Source organism: Manis pentadactyla, chromosome 1, assembly GCF_030020395.1.
Source record: "Manis pentadactyla isolate mManPen7 chromosome 1, mManPen7.hap1, whole genome shotgun sequence".
Taxonomy (NCBI): domain Eukaryota; kingdom Metazoa; phylum Chordata; class Mammalia; order Pholidota; family Manidae; genus Manis; species Manis pentadactyla.
Genome location: NC_080019.1, coordinates 189343680 through 189359923, shown reverse-complemented (window position 1 = coordinate 189359923; position 16244 = coordinate 189343680). Strand labels below are relative to the sequence as shown.

At 42.5% G+C, this 16244-nt stretch overlaps 1 protein-coding gene across 2 annotated transcripts in view; it reads left to right on the top strand.

Annotated features, from left to right (window-relative positions):
- Nucleotides 1–15395: 15395 nt before the first annotated feature.
- The window catches only part of HLCS (holocarboxylase synthetase), a 203761-nt gene continuing 202912 nt past the window's right edge, over nt 15396–16244 (top strand). Inside the window, exon 1 of one of the 2 annotated variants that reach the window (XM_036899211.2) lies at nt 15396–15521. The gene's annotated coding sequence lies outside the window, so the exon portion shown is untranslated. The remainder of the gene's footprint in view (nt 15522–16244) is intronic. The other variant, XM_057504448.1, reaches the window with a different exon arrangement.

Sequence of the window (16244 nt, the reverse complement as noted above, 5' to 3'; positions counted from 1 at the left end):
TTTATCACTGTAACGAGACTAAGTCTTCTAGTTGTGTCTACAGGAGGACAAAGAAGCCCTTATTAGTTATGGATTGCCAGGTCATCTGCAGTGCTGTCTGGAAAAAAAAAAAGTCCAAGCAATATCAGAGAAGCCAGAACCCCAGATCCCAGGGTTAGAAGTGACCTGCAGTGTCATTCCTTGCCCCTTCTCACTTCTCAGATGAGACAACAGAAGCTCAGGAATGATTTGCCTACTGCATAAATACAGCTAACATAATAACACTAGCTTTGGCAAACACTTACTGAACATTTATTATGCACCAGGCCCTATGTTATGGATGATAATTCACTCAGTCCTCAGAAACATATAAAGGAGAGAGTGATATTATCCATATTTTCCAAATGACTTGTGGAATCCAAGTCATGGAGTAGTTAAATCATCACTTCAAGATCACCAAGGAAATCAGGGCTAGGACGTGAAACCAGGCAGGTTTCCTCCAGCCTCCTCTGGGGCTCAGCAAGCAGAACCCCCTCTGTCGCCTGTTGGAACTGGCCTCACTTTACAGTCACACTGGCTTCCTAGGAGGCCGTCCACATGAAAGATACATTGTGCTGTAAGGGGAAAGCATTGCAGCAGTGGGTCCTGTAGCTCATTCTCAAGGGAAATCCTTCGGGCTCTGGGGCACACTGAAATTCTGCTTCTGTTCAGAGAAGTTGAAATTCAGACCCTCCCCGTATCCTCTGCCTCTCTGGGCTTTTGTGTTGTTGAAAGTGATGACACTTTTCCACGAATATACATCTTAATGGAGCTAGGAGTGGTACGGAGAACATGAGGAGGAAAAAGCATAGTCCTAGGCATCTATGGCTCCTGGAAATATACAGGAATTTTCTTCTAACCTTTGAAATAAAGACAAGTAAACTTGGCTCAGCTCATTGCCCGTTCTCTCTGAGGAAGAGTAAGGAGGCTTTCCACATACTGGACGTAGCCTTTTTAACTAAGTGTTTGCAGCCTTCTGAGTGGTCTCTGATGGTCAGCTGTTAGGTGGGCCAGGGCTCACACCTAGAACAGGCACCAGCCCATTACTTCCCCAGGCTGGTGAAACCCCCAAGGACTGGCATGGGGGTGCCTATAGGTGCACATGGACATGGGGCTCTGTCCCATAGGACAGAACCCTGAGACCACCACACAGCTCGCTGATATGAGCAGATTATACCTGAAAGCTTATTTATCTGTTGGAATGGATGCAGCCTGAATGAATACTCTGGCCCCAGTCCTTCCTGACGTCCCCATCGCCTGTTCTGGCCCTGCCCCTGCCCTGGACTTCAGCCCTGCTCCTCTGATCTGACTGACTTTGCACCTCTCCTTTGCTCTTTCCTATGGACACTGTCGCACATTCACCACTGGGCTCATTCTCCATCCAGGGGCACCGGGACTTTGCCACGCCACCTGTCTCCAGCCCCTGGGATCCCACAGCGAGACCAGCTACATGCCAGCTGGACCTGGCCTGGCTTTCCAGGAATGGGACTGTCTGAGAGCCTTCACAGTTCCCCTGAACCCACTATGATGACCTCTTCTTGTCCTGGCTGCATGGGGTGGCAGGCATGGCCCAACCAGGACCCCATGAAATGGGGTTTGTTATGGGCTGAATTTGTCCCCTCCAAATCCATATGTGGAAGTCCTAACTCCTGGGACCTCAGAACATAACTACATTTGGAGATTGGGTTTTTAAATAAGTATTTAAGGCCAAAGGAGGTCATATGGATGAGCCCTAATCCATCATGACTGGTGTCCGGATAAGAAGAGGAGATTGGATACAGACACACAAAGGATGACCCTGTGAAGACACAGGGGGAGGACGGCCATCTACAAGCCAAGGAGAGAGGCTTCAGAAGGACCTCGCCTGCCCACATTCTGATCTCAGACCTCAAGTCTCCAGAACCATTTCCATAAGGAAATTAATTCCTGTTGCTTAAGTCATTCAGTCTGCAGTACTTTGTTATGGCAAACCTAGCAAACTAATGCAGGGCGTTTGGCATCTCTCCTTGTCCTGGGCTCTTTGGGGCCATTTGTCCTGAGCCATTGTCTATCTGCCTTCCCCAACAATTCCTGGGAAATGACGTTCTCATTTCCTGCCCATGGCCTTATTTCATCCTTGGCTGGGTGTTCCTAGAACAGGTGCCTGGTACATAGTTGACATCAATAAATGCCTTTTAAATGAACAAAGCTTATTACTTAAAACATTTGTCTACCCAAGTACAGTGGAATTGTATTCTTTACCTGTATGCCCAGAACCAGAACAATCTCTGTGTACTAGAGTGATATGTTTGGCTGTGCTTTAGAGACTGCAAATAACAGTGATTCACACAAGACAGAAATTGATTCTTCACATAGCAATCTGGAAGGAGGTAGTCCGGAGCTGGCAGGCAGCCTAGCTCAGTTAGCTTGTGCAGGATCCGGGCTCCTTCTACCTTGTTTCTCCACCTTCCCCAGGTGCTGGCTTCATCTTCATGATCTAAGGTGGTTTCTCACTATGTCCATGTTCCAAGGAGCAGGGTGGAGACAGGGATGGGAAAGGCATCCCCTTCTCTTTCAGGATAACACCCAAACGTTGCACCCATCATTTTTACTCACATCCTATTGTGAATTTGGTCACATGCCCACACTGGGAAGGATAGTCATTATTCTGGACAACCATACATCCAGCTGAAAATTCTGTTTTGTGGAAGAAGAAGAGAATAATGATTACTAAGACACAACTAGAAATCTTTGCCATCCCATGTCTCATAATAGATTTCAATAAATATTTGCTGAATGAATGGAATATTATCAATGAAGAATACATGAATGTAATAATAACATTCTAGGGGCCAATGAGGAACTTTATTGTGAAAAATACACATTGTAAGTTTTTATTAATGCAAGTCAGAATAGTTACCATATAGAAAGCCAGTGATTTTCAGTAAACACACAGAAATTATTGTTAGACTTTGTAACCTGAAGAAACAACTAAAAAATGTGTACCTAAACATAAAGATGTAGAGGAGAAAACCCTCAAACTCACTAGCACATATTTCAGGAAGCTGAAACATACATTATGGTGTCAATGGAAATTCCAAATACAGATCAAAATAAAGTTCTAAAATGTAAGCAGCCTTAAGCAGTATTTCATATGCCAAAAACAATTAGAGTAAATATAATCATATGGCAAAAATAATATCTACAACAATTACCCATTTATTTCAAAGAGCACTTGAGATGTAAGAAGTCCAGGGGGAACTTTTCTTTTTAGATCTTTCTTAAAAACCTCTGTCTCCAGTCCCTTTGCTACTACTGGTCAGTTCTCATCATCTCACACCAGAATAGAGCCACACCTTCCCCATTTGGGTCTCTCTTCCCTGTGATCTAGACTGTGCACTGCCTTGAATGAGTTTCCTGATGCTATCTATGTTGGGAGTTCAGAACCTGAGGATTCGCTGATCAATTGCTAACCTCTTCGTGGTGCACTCTCCCACCTCCACAGTCACCCATTCAATGTGCCCAGTTCCCTCCTCTCTCTCAAACACTTGTGGTCTCAATGCTCTCCTTACTCATTTTTCAATTTCATTATGTTAGTAAATCATGTGTTCACATGGTTCAAAAGTAACACAGCATAAAAAGTGACAGGGGGCTGTCACTTCTTGGTCCCTTGGAGAGATTTACCCCACAGGATAGCTGGAGGAATTAAAAAGTCCGCTTCCCTACCCTGCTCCTGTTCACTCCATCCCCCTGTCCCCAATGAACCTTGTGCATGCTTCAGTGTTTTCTATGCAAATATAAACAAATACACTTCTGTTTTCAGCCCCCTTGCCTTTTACACAAAAGGTAGATTACTGTATTTCTATTTCTATATCAATGCACAGAGCTTCCTTTTTTTTTTTTTAACTATGCAGTGTTCCAGTATATTGAGTACCAACATTTATTTACCTGTCCCTACTTGATAGACACTTAGGTGGTTTCCAACCTTCTGTTATTACAATGACTCAGTGAATAGCCTTATACATACATACATATGCCATTTTGTACATACATGACTATATGTGCAGGGTAAGTTCTTGGAAGTGGTGCCTGAGTTTTTCACCATGACACTACGCCCTCTGTCCTTCTGAACCACCTATGGGCCTATGCCTCCATGCCAGGGGACTGTCACTCTCTTGGTGCCTTGGAGAGATTTACCGCACAGGACAGTTGGAGGAATTAGTATACTGTATGCATGACTCATGGGACATGATGAATACGGCTTTATATTCTGTGGTCTCTTTAAATGGACCCAGGGACATTATTTTTACCTGCTTCAGATGAAAACTCTTAGGCTGTATTAATTTCCCAGGACTTCCACAACAGAGTAGCACAGACTGGATAGCTAAAAGCCATAGAATTTTATTGCCTCACAGTGTTGGAGGCTACATGCCCCAAGTCAAGTCCTCTGCAAAGCCGCGCTCCCTCTGAAACTTCGTAGGCAAATCCTTCCTTGCCTCTTCCAAGCTTTGGTGGTTTGCTGAATCACTAGATCTCAGCCTTGGTCATCACGTGGCACTCCTGCTGTCTTGGTATTCACATGGCTGTCCTCTTATAAAGACACTCATATTTTGTAGGGCCCAGCCTCCTCCAGCATGACCTAACCCTAAGTAATTACATCTGCAAAATGACCTCATTTCCAAATAAGGTCCTTCATATACTAAGGTACTGCGGGTTACATGTGTGCAACATATCTTCTTTGAGGAGACACAGTTCAAGCCATAACAGTGGCCCAAAACTTTTCTGTTCATTTTAGGTAGGAGATAATATTAAGGTCACTTCAAGTCACACACTCATTCTCAACCATTCCTAGATCCTAATTAGTCCTTCAAGCTCCATTCCAAGGCCAGCTGAGATCAGGCAGGTTTTGGCAGTGGCCTGCCTGACTGCAGGAAGTGGGAGTGGTTGGAGGTTTCCACTCTCCCTGACCTCCTTGGTGCCCTGCCAGTTCACTCAGGCCCCCACCCCCATGGGCTCCATCTGCAGTGGGAGAGGTAGGAGGCTGGGACAGGTCTGACCGGTGGGGATGCTCTATGCTCTCAGAAGCTGCTATTCAGGTCCTTTTCTCTTCACGAGTATTTTTTCTTTTTTTTTAAGTTTCTTTGGAGATTTTCCCTGAGGACCCTTGTTGATCCTGAGCCAGCTCTCCCTCCTGCCCCCATGGCCCACGTGGGATTCAGGGACCCCTACAAAGAGTGCAGGCCGCAGCATGTTCTAGCATTGCCACCAAAGCAGTTGGCCAGCCCATCTCTTCTCTGGATTTCCTAGGCCATGTGAGACATGTGTTCATGGGGTCCTCAAAATGCGAGACACAGACCAACAAGCTCTCTGGGCTTCTCCTGGGGGATGGAGGGCCAGCGGATGAAATCTCACAGCAAAACCAGCACTCTCTCCAAAGAAATCTCAACCCAGTTTTCTTGCACTCTGACCCCTTGTAACTCCTCATTCAGGCTGAGGCGCTGAGGGACCAGGACAGCATCACTGGCAGGTGGGGGGGGTGTTCCTCACAATCCGTGTGTCACACAACATATCTATCATTATGGGAATCTCATAAAAGATTTCATTCTAGTATTCTCTTTTACCCTGCCAGCATACTGACCATAAATGTAACAACAAAGTGGTATTTTTAGAAATTATTCCCTTTTAGAGTAGGTGGGTTCTGAAAATCAAAATCCCTTTTAATAAAAGTTTTTTTTAATGAACTCTTTTAGAATAATTTTGGATTTACAGAAAACTTGTGAGATAGCACAGAGTCCCCACTAACCAGTTTCCTGTTACTATCTTACATTAATATAGCATTCTTTTTGCAATTAATAAACCCATACTGCTACATTATTATTAACTATAATCTGTGCTTTGTTCAGAGTTCCTGTTTTTCCCTAACGACTTCTATTCTGTGCCATGCTTTCCTCTGGATCCTCTACATTTAAGCATCAATTTAGGCTCCTCTTGGCCGTGACAATTTTTGATTCTCCTCGTTTTGGATGACCTTGACAGTTTTAGATTTAACCCCGGTATTTTGGCAATTGTTCCTCTATTGGAATTTGATACTTTCCTCACAATTAAATTAGGTTATAGGTTTAGGCGAACATGTGTAATAAAAAAATATATTTGGTCTTTGTCACCAGTTCCTAGCACAAAGCTCCTAAACTCTTGAAATTTTCTGAGTGATATGAACTTTCGTATTCATACTGAGCCCCTCTCAATAGTATCCAAGTTTATGCTAATGAGGTGGTAGTTGGTGGGTTCCTAGATGGTTGCAGGATGGGGGCCAGTATCCACAGGAACCAACTAGATGATTAGAGGGTTGGAAATGTCAGTTCCCTTTCCTTCCACTTACCTAAGGAAACCTCCATAAAAACCCTTGAACAGAGGGTTTCAGGGTGAGGGGTGTCAGGGGTGCACCCCTGGAGAAGTGATGGAAGCTCTGCACCCCTTCTTCTATGCACCTCTTTCACTTGGCTGTTCCTGAGTTGCATCCTTCATAGTAAACTGGCAATACTAAGTAAGCACCTTTCTGAGTTCTGTGAGAGTTCTAGGGAATTATCAAACCTGAGGGGTGCGGTATGGGAACCCACGTTTGCAGTCTTCAGGCAAAAATGTGGGTGGCCCAGGCATCCCATTTGTGGCTGGCTTCTGAAGTGGGGCCAGAGCATTGGAGCATTTTGTTGGTGTTGGAAAAGACACCATGTATTTGCTATCAGGAGGAAAAAAACCCTTAGGAAGGAAGAACAGAGATGGCAAGCACAGGGCCCCTATTTTTGCTGAGCCTCCTGAGATATGGATCTGTAGGGCTGGAGCACTGGGGCTGAGGGGTGAGAGAGACTGGAGGGCTACCTTGGAGGAGGATAACAACAAAAAAGGGTCTACACGGGGCAACGTGCGGGGAGCGGCGGCTGGTAGAGGAGACGTATCCAATGGCTTTCTGTCTCCCCAAGAAGGTGGTCCAGGGTCCAACGGCGGAGGAGTGGCGGCAGCGGCCGGGTGTTTGCAGACCCTCACCCGGTGCAGTGAGCCCACGCGGGGACGCAACGCGCCGCGGGGACACGCGGTAGTTCTCAGAAGTGGGGCGGGGCGGGGTAGGACGGGACAGGCCGGCCGCCGCCCTGGGAGCCTGGACGGCCAGCGGGGTGTTCCCGGAGACCGGCTCCTGCGGGCACGAAGGGCCGCGCTTCCAGACGGGCCGCGCTTCCAGAAGGGCCGCAAAAGGAACCTGCGGGACTCGCAGCGCCGCGGCACTCGCGCTTCCCCTCGGCGGGCCCCCGGCTGGTCAATGCGCACGCGCGGCCAGACGCCCTCTGAGCGACTCCGTTCCAGCTCCCACTGTGTGGCTCGGGTGCCCACCGCGTCCGGAAAATACTGACGAATTTTCTATCACGTGGGGGTGGGCAGAGGCGTTCTAATGACCCAAAATGCAGATGCAAGAAAAAAAGATTGCTGCGCTTGACATTGAAAAACAAAAATAGTCTAGTAGCCAAACAAAACCTACCGTAAATAAACTAAAAGACTGGGAGAAAATATTTGCAACACACATCACTGATAAAGAATTAATATCCCAAATATGTAAATAACTCTTAAAGATTGAGGGAACCAAAGATCAAAAATCCAATTTTAAGAAATAATCAATCTTCCCATGTTTTCTTCCGCCTGCTACTTCTATAGCTTTTCTTCTTCCTTCCTAATTACAACCCTTAAATAGAATTCGTGCCTCATATCAAATTTACCGAGTATCATAATTCTTCCAAGTGGTAAAGATACCTCAAGACAAATGCTGGGCATAGAAGCCACAGGGCATAAATATGCAAAGAAGTAAAAAGCTAACCTTTTCAAACAATAAGGCTTCCCTCTCACTTACCAACTTCACATTTCCCTGTATGGCCCCGGAAGATGACTGGTTAGCCAGAGACGGATAAGATTCCTCAAGGGAGGAACAACCTAAGACAGGCACAGTCGCAGGGGGGTCATCAGGTGAGAAATTGGGGATCAACAGAGGTGAGGCTTAGAACCTCCCCCCTCATGTTCTGAGAGAAATCTTCTGCATACATGGATGTTTTATTGCCCTTGTCTAGCTTGGATTAACACATAGTCTACAGGCACACACCTGATCATCTACATTTGCTCTCTTACAACACTAAACTATGTTTTCTACCTTTATCTTGTATCTACCTACCACTTCAGCATTTTATTAAAAATAATAATAATAAAGAGAGAAATGTGGTATCCACATATAAATCAAGTATAAAAACCAAATGAGTATTCATATTTGAACTGACTGTTTAGAGTTCATAATGCATGAGCAAAACCGAAAGTTTCTGTGATGACTGCCCTTGTACTGTTCACTATGTAACTTATTCATTATGTAAGAATTTGTTCTCCATGTAAGAACTTGTTTGTTATGCCTCAGAAGATTGGAGACTGACGAAAATTAGGCTTGGGGTGGATTAATGATTGTGCATTGAGCATTGACTCCCCTATACAGAATTTTATTGTCGTTAACAACCATTTGATCAATAAATATGAGAGATGCCCTCACAAAAAAAAAAAAAAAAAAAAAAAAAAGTACAGACCTCCAATGGTAAAATAAATAAGTAACCGGGATGTAATGTATAGCATAAGGAAAATAGTCAAGATATTGTAACAGCCTGGTAGGGTGATAGCTGGAACCTAGAATTATGTATATAAATGTTTTACCACTGTGTTGTACACTTGAAACTAATGTAATGTAATACTGTGCGTCAACTACCCTTCAATAAAAAATAATTATTTAAAAAAAAAATCCAATTTTAAAAAAGGCAATAGACATGAATGGACAAGTTACAAAAAAATGATATAAACCTGGCCCTTGTATGAGAAGATGTTAAGGTCCTGTCATGTTAAGAGAAATGAACATTTTGCTGAGATACCCCTTGTAACCTATCCAATTTGCAAAAAGTCGAAAGCAATAGGACAGGCTGTGGGGAAACAGGTACTCAGGCATTGCGGATCAGAATGCCAGATGCTACAACTCCTAGAAGGGAGTTTGACAATCTCTAACAAAGCTTAGTATGCTTTTACTCTTTAGTCCAACAGTTAGACAGCCAGGAACTCACCTTCAAGAAACACCTACACCAATGATAGTATATGCACATAAAAGTTTATTTCAGCCTTGTTTTCAATGACAAAATTTCAGCGCCAATTACATAGGCAATTGGTTGAATACAGTCTGGTATATCCACACTACAGGGAACAATGCTGTTGTAAAGGAGTGAGGATGCTCTCTATGCACTGATGTGCAGTGATTTCTAGTAACATTGATAAGCAAAAAAACTAAATATAAAAAGTACATATAGTATGCTTTTTGGTGTGAATCAAAGGCAAATAATAAAATATTTAAGTGTCTGCTTATTTTTGCAAAAGAAAAACTTCAGGAAGAATAAACTAGAAGCTAATAAACAGGTTACTTACAGTGGGTGGGTGGGAATGGGGTGAAAGTCTAAGTGGAAATGAAAATTATTCAAGTAGACCTCTTTGCTAGTTTTGACTTTTACAAATGTGAATGTTTTAATATTCAAAAAATAAATATAGGTCAACAAAGATGGGTGAAAAGACACCTAAAATTGAATACAAAACAGAGGTAAACAAATGAACTAAACTGTATAGCAAAAAACCACAGGAAAGAAAGTAAACCCAAATTACTTTTGAACACAGCTCTTTGTACACCTTCTGTGTATAAATAAGCAAACACAACTATGAAAGAACTTCACTTAGTTGGTAGCGATTTGCATAGCAACTCTGGAAAATATATTCTGTGTGTTGCAAGATTAAGCAATTTAGTATATATGATGATACTGTTGGGAGCTAGCATTCTCCCTGGGAGAAGGGTGATACCAATATGGAAGTGGCGAGGAAGAACTCTGTGCCCTGGAGGAGGACCTCTGTGCCCTGGAGGTGGAGCTCTGTGGGGTGAAGGTGGAGCTCTGTGGGCTGGAGATGGAACTTTGTGGCCTGGACTGGAGTTGGAGCTCTGTGGACTGAAAGTACAGCTCTGTGGTTTAGAATCTGTTACCTAGGTCTGTCTGCTGAAAGACCCTCAGTAGCAGGGTACTCCAGTAGCCATGACCATTCCTTGTATTCATATATTGCTTTTTAAATACCATTATCCAGAGCTCCTTGGAGAAGTGACTCACTCAGGGAGGGGCAGGGAAAGTGAAAGACAGCTTGGTGTGCCAGCTGAAAGCTAAGAGTGTTCAAAGAATGATGGAGACAGGTCCAGACACAGGGCCAGCATGACAGGGCTTCCAGTGGTCACATTTGAAGCAAGTTGAGCATCAAAAGGAATAATGACAAATGCGTGATCAAAACCGAAAGTTTCTGTGATGACTGCCCTTGCACTGTTCACCATGTAAGAACTTATTCACTATGTAAGAATTTGTTCACCATGTAAGAACTTGTTCGTTATGCTTCAGAAGATTGGAGACTGTTGAAAATTAGGCTTGGGGTTGATTAATGATTGTGCATTGAGTCCCCTATACAGAATTTTATTGTTGTTAACAACCATTTGATCAATAAATATGAGAGATGCCCTCTCAAAAAAAAAAAAAAAGGAATTATGACAGTAATGAATTATCATATTGAAAAATAAGAATCTGTGAGCCCGGAGTGATACTAAAAAACACTTACTTAGTCATACTAAATAAACTTACAAAATAAGTAAATACAGATATACCTCATTTTATTGCAACTCACAGATACTGTATTTTTTACAAATTGAAGGCTTGTGGCAACCCTGCGTGGAACAATTCTATTGGTGCCATTTTTCCAACAGCATTTGCTCACTTTGTGTCTGTGTCACATTTTAGTAATTCTTGCCTTGCTTCAAACTTTTCCATTACTATTGTATTTGCTATGGTGCTCTGTTTTCAGTGATTTTAACTCACTGAAAGCTCAGATTAGCATTTTTTAACAATAAAATATTTTTCAATGAAGAACCTTTTTAAGGACATAATGCTATTATTGTACACTTAATAGACTACAGTATAGTGTGAACATAACCTTCATATGCACTGGGAAACCAAAGCATTAATTTGACTCACTTTATTGCAATATTCGCTTTATTGCAAGTGGTCTCAAACTGAACCCACAGTCTCTGGAAGGTTTGCTTGTGAAGATAAAAAGGACAGTTTTTCTTTACAGTAGAATGTCAATTCACAAATGCTGAAGGGGTAGCTGAGTTAGAAAGGTCACCATATTGCAACAATTGTAGCAATAACTGATTTAGGCAGGAATCATTAATGGATGCTGAAAGCACTGGGTGAAAGCTTGTTGGAAAATAAGAAATGACATGGTCTTTAAGTATCACTCTGCAGATTATTTATTAATTATAAAGGTTAAAAAGGACCCTTTATAGTGGAAAAAAATCTGGTGGATACCACCTTAACCATGTGATTAAAGTCAGCATCACCAGCTGATGTCATGTACCCAAAAATGCATAACCTGAATTGGATAAATGGGGGCACCCCAGAAAAACTCAAATTGAGGGACATGGTACAAACTAATGAGCCTGACTCTTAAAAAAATGTCAAGGTTACGAAAGAGATTAAAGAACTGTTCCAGATTAAATGGAAATAGAGACATAACAACTGTGTGAAACGTATGACTTTGAACCAGGAAAAATATTGCTACAAAGGATGTTATTGGGACAGTCAGGAAAATGCAAATAAAATATGGACTAGAGAGGACATGTTTGCACTGGATCAATGTTACACCTTCTGACTTTGATCATGTGCAATGTGGTTATGTAAGAGAAGGTTCTTGTTTTTAGGAAATATACCCTTAGGTACTTAGGGGTGAAAAGTCATGATTCCTGCAACTTAATCTCACATGGTTCAGAGAAGAAAAAAGCCTGTTCTACCTAGTACTCTCGAGTGGATCTACTCCACTTTGTAGGATATATCCCCTATTGTTGAACATTAAAAAATATCCAATTAAAAAAAATCACTCTTATAAACAAAGTTGCTAATAATGTCTTTACAAATATAACTTCCTCTTTTGTTTCCATTTTTAGAATAAATGCCCTGAATTATGAATACCAACTCAAACAGTGTAAATGTTTTTATGGTCTTTAAGAAGAGAGTAGTAATTCAAGATGCTAAGAGTGGCTGATTTAAATAGAAGTTTGTATGTAGCATGGAAGGTGAGAGCAGAGCTGCAAATAGAAAGAGATTCTGAGAGCAGCTGCTCAAGCTATTGTGCAAAGGACTCTCTCATATTACTAGCAAAACTCCCCATACCAAGTTTATAGCAGAATTTTGGAATTAGTAACACCCCTGCCATTGTCCCAAAAGCCATAGATCTAATCCAAGCCTAAATTTAGACACTGGGCAATAAGGGATTTGTGATTAGCTGGTTCATTTCCTCTAGAGGATTCCACAATTTGATGTTTTATGTTTGAGAACCATATAATTCTCCAAGGAAGTTGTGGAAATCAGTATAAACCTAAAATTGAAAAGAAAAAGTTTTTAGTCTAAAGTTACTAAGTTGAAAGCAAGTAAAGGCCACTGGTAATGGAAATAGAAATTGTTGTAACTACTTTGGAACACAGTTTAACATTATTTTTTAATGCCGAACATGAGATTGGACCTGTAATTCTTTCCTAGGTCCATATCCAGAGAAATGTTTGTGCATGGGTCCCAGAGAGAAGGAAGGGGATGTTCAGAGCAGCATTGTCTGTCAGTACAAAGTAGAAATAACCCAATGTCCAATAACCCAACAGGATAATGGCTAAGTAAATAATGGTATAGTCATACAATAGACTATTATATGGCAGTGAAAATGAGTAAAATGCAGTTATGCACAATGATATGTGTGAATCTTTAAAACATTTCATGGAAAAATGCAAGGTTCAGAAGTCTACTTATTGAGTAATATTTTTATAAATCTAAAAGATAAAGTACTGTGTAGGGATACATTCATTTGCATTTAAGATATATTTTTTAAAGTAGGGAATGATAAATGTAAAATTAAGGATGGGGAGCTGGAGGATGGATAAGAAGTACAGAGATATTTGTAATATTGTAATTCTATTTTTCTTTTTTTAATGTGCATTGTAGATCTCAAAGAGGGCTATCCAAAAGGGAGGGTTTACCAGACTTGGTTTATTATTTTATTTTATTTCAAAGCTTCTCCAGGGAAGATGCTGCCTCTTACTGATGATGGCAGATCAAGGAGTGTAGGCTAATACTTATGATGCTGGGTCTCAGCTGGCTGGACCCAAGGTGTGTGGTCAACAGGATATAACTGAAAAGGCATAAAAATGTTGCACATTTAAAAATATTGAAGTATAGTTGATATACAATCTTATATTGGTTTCAAATGTACAACACAGTGGTTCAACTGTTACCCTAGTATTAAATCCTCACCCCCTCTAGTGCAGTTACTATCTATTAATGTAGAAAGGTGTTACAGAATCATTGACTATATTCTCCATGCTGTATTAACATCCCCATGATCTACTTATATTGTGATTGTGAATCATTGTGTTGCACATGGTTTTAAGTATCAGCAGAACAAGTGTAAGAATGAGGATTAGTGATTTTTTGCAAATAGAAAATCTTCATGGTTTTTTTATATGAATGCAAGTTCAATAAACTAACAAGCTCCTTTGGCAATATTCTAGTTCTTATGTTGAGGGGTAGGTACACAATGTTCATTTTATTACTAGATTTCATACCTTACATATAGGTTACAGAAATTCTATTGGATGTATTGAATAGTATGTTAAATTAAAAAAAATCAGTGATATCTACTGTTTTTGTAGGTTGTATTTCAAAATAGCAATGTAGAAAAACTCAGAAAACACTTAAAATTTTAGAATTGGAAGAGGCCTTCAAGATAGTGGTCTAATCTGAAATGTAACCATTTAAAGATTATAAGTACTAGGGAATATTTATAGTTTTGGAAGTTGGTGAGGACTTTCTAAACATAAAATCAATGAAAAATGTCATGAAAGAAAAAATTGAGGGGTTTTATTTAATTAAAATTTAAAAATGGTAAACAAAAGTCATCCTAAATGAAATTAAAAGACAAATGATAAACTGGGATAAAAATATGCCATGAATATGATAGCCTAGGGATTACTATCCTTAACATGTGAAGAATCCATGTAAATCAATAAGAAAAGTTCTAAACCAAAATTGAAAAATGGCAATAGGTATGAACAGATAATTCATAGATAAAGAAATGTAAATGACCAGTAAAACCTTGGGAAAAAAATTTTCCTAGTAATTCAAAAGGAAAGAAAAACTAATCATTTAAAGAGAGATACCACTTTTCATTAATTAAAATAGGAAAGATTTAAAAAAATTGTATTACAGCATTTGATCTTGATAAAGGTGTGCTAAAATAAGCCCCCAGTCCTCTATTAGCAGATAAATGATACAAAATGTGAGGTAACAAGTTTGGCCTTCTGTTGCAATAGTCTTAAGTCATATTCTTTGACCCAGTAATCTCACTTATTGGAGCATTGGAATATATCCTAAACAATTACCAGGAAGGTGGCTAAAAAGTTTTGTATGGGACTATTTTTTTCAGCATTATGAAAGCAGCCACTTGTGGGGGGGGGGGAAAGATCTAACAACAGAAGGATGGCTAAATAAATCATCACTCAAATGTCGAATATTTTATAGCTGTCAAAAATCATGATATTCAAGATGTCGATTCTTATCACCTCTGGATTTCTTCTCCAGGACTTACCAGAAAACCCAGCAGTGATAGGAGTTCTCAGTTTGAGCTTCTCTGACCTGGAGTTATTCCAGGGACCATCTATAAGCACTTCCCTGGAGGTCAGACATGCTTCCTCTCCCCAAATGCTTAGTCTTTACATTTATTTCCTTCCCTTTGCCGGAAGAATTCTAATGGACACCTTGTGTCAGTCAGGGTCCCACCACAGAATAATGAATTTCCGATTCCCCAAACAAACCGGCAAGACTCCAGTCCTTTCTTGAAATTACTGTACTGAAAGTGAAGACGTTCGGGTCCAGACGGCAGAGTTAAGGCTCCATCCATCCTTAGGGTAGCAATGGAAATCTACTAGGGCCCCTGGAGTAGGAAGAGTAGGGTTAATAAATCCGGATCTCAGTTACTCTGATAATGAAGAAAGGGGTAAGAGAGGAAAGAAATCCACCCAGTAGGCATTTTAAACCCATACTCTGCTGCTCCTTCACCAAACACCGTACCAGGAGTAGCGCACTTTGGCTACTATTTCCGCTCAGCAAACCTTCAATCACCTCTGCGAAGTTCCCGGAATAAAGGCCGACAGGCCCCTGCAGGCGCGGAGGCTCCAGCCTCCAGGCGAAGGCGGACTCCTGGTCCAGTCCATCACCTGGCGGGCAGTGCTGCCGAGGGGCGTGTGGAAGGGAGCCTCACCTGGCCTGCGGCGGGCGGCGGGGGGTGCCAGGCTTCCCCGAGGAGGTGACGTTTTGACGTTTAGGGCAGGACCCGAAAGACAGGTAGGGGAGGCCTCCGGGGCAGGGTTCTGGGCAGCCCAGGGAAGGGGGCGGCAAGGAGGGCGCCCCGACGGGTGGAGGTCCCGGGTGGGGAGGCACGGGGCGCGGCCAGGGTTTGGGGTGGGCCGTGGCCCGGGGCCCCACCGAGGGGTATCCCGACCGGGCCTTTCCCACCGGGCCCTTCCCACGCCCCTGCGGCCACCTGCTCTGTCCTTGGCGGCGGCAGCCCCTCCCCTCGTGGGTGCATTTCGCCCCGGTCGCCCACCCCGCTGGCCCGGCGCGGCGCGGGGCGCAGGTGCGGGCCGGGAGGCCGGGAGCGCGGCCGCGGGGTCCTGGGTACGCCTGGGACCGATTCCCAGGCTCCGTTTTGCCAGGTAAAGTGCCAGGGCCGCGGCTCTGGGGCACGGGCGCACTTTGGTTGGTGGGTTCCCCAAGAAAAGACCAGATTCTCGGCTCGCGTTTCCGGCCTGTGATCCTGCTGTGTTTACCTCCCTAGGGGGAGTTATTTATAGCGAGGAATAGTTTGATCGCAGCCCGCTCTTCTGGTTTTGCTTTCTTATTCAGGATGCCTGATTGGGGGCTGGATGCTTTCATCCTCCCAGGACTGAAATCTTCAAAGTGGGCTGCGTAAACCAGGTGCCCATACAGCTGCATCATCTGCCCCTGGCCTCTCTCTTTCTTTATATAGCTCTTACTCTATATAGGGCTTTACAAGCATATTACAAA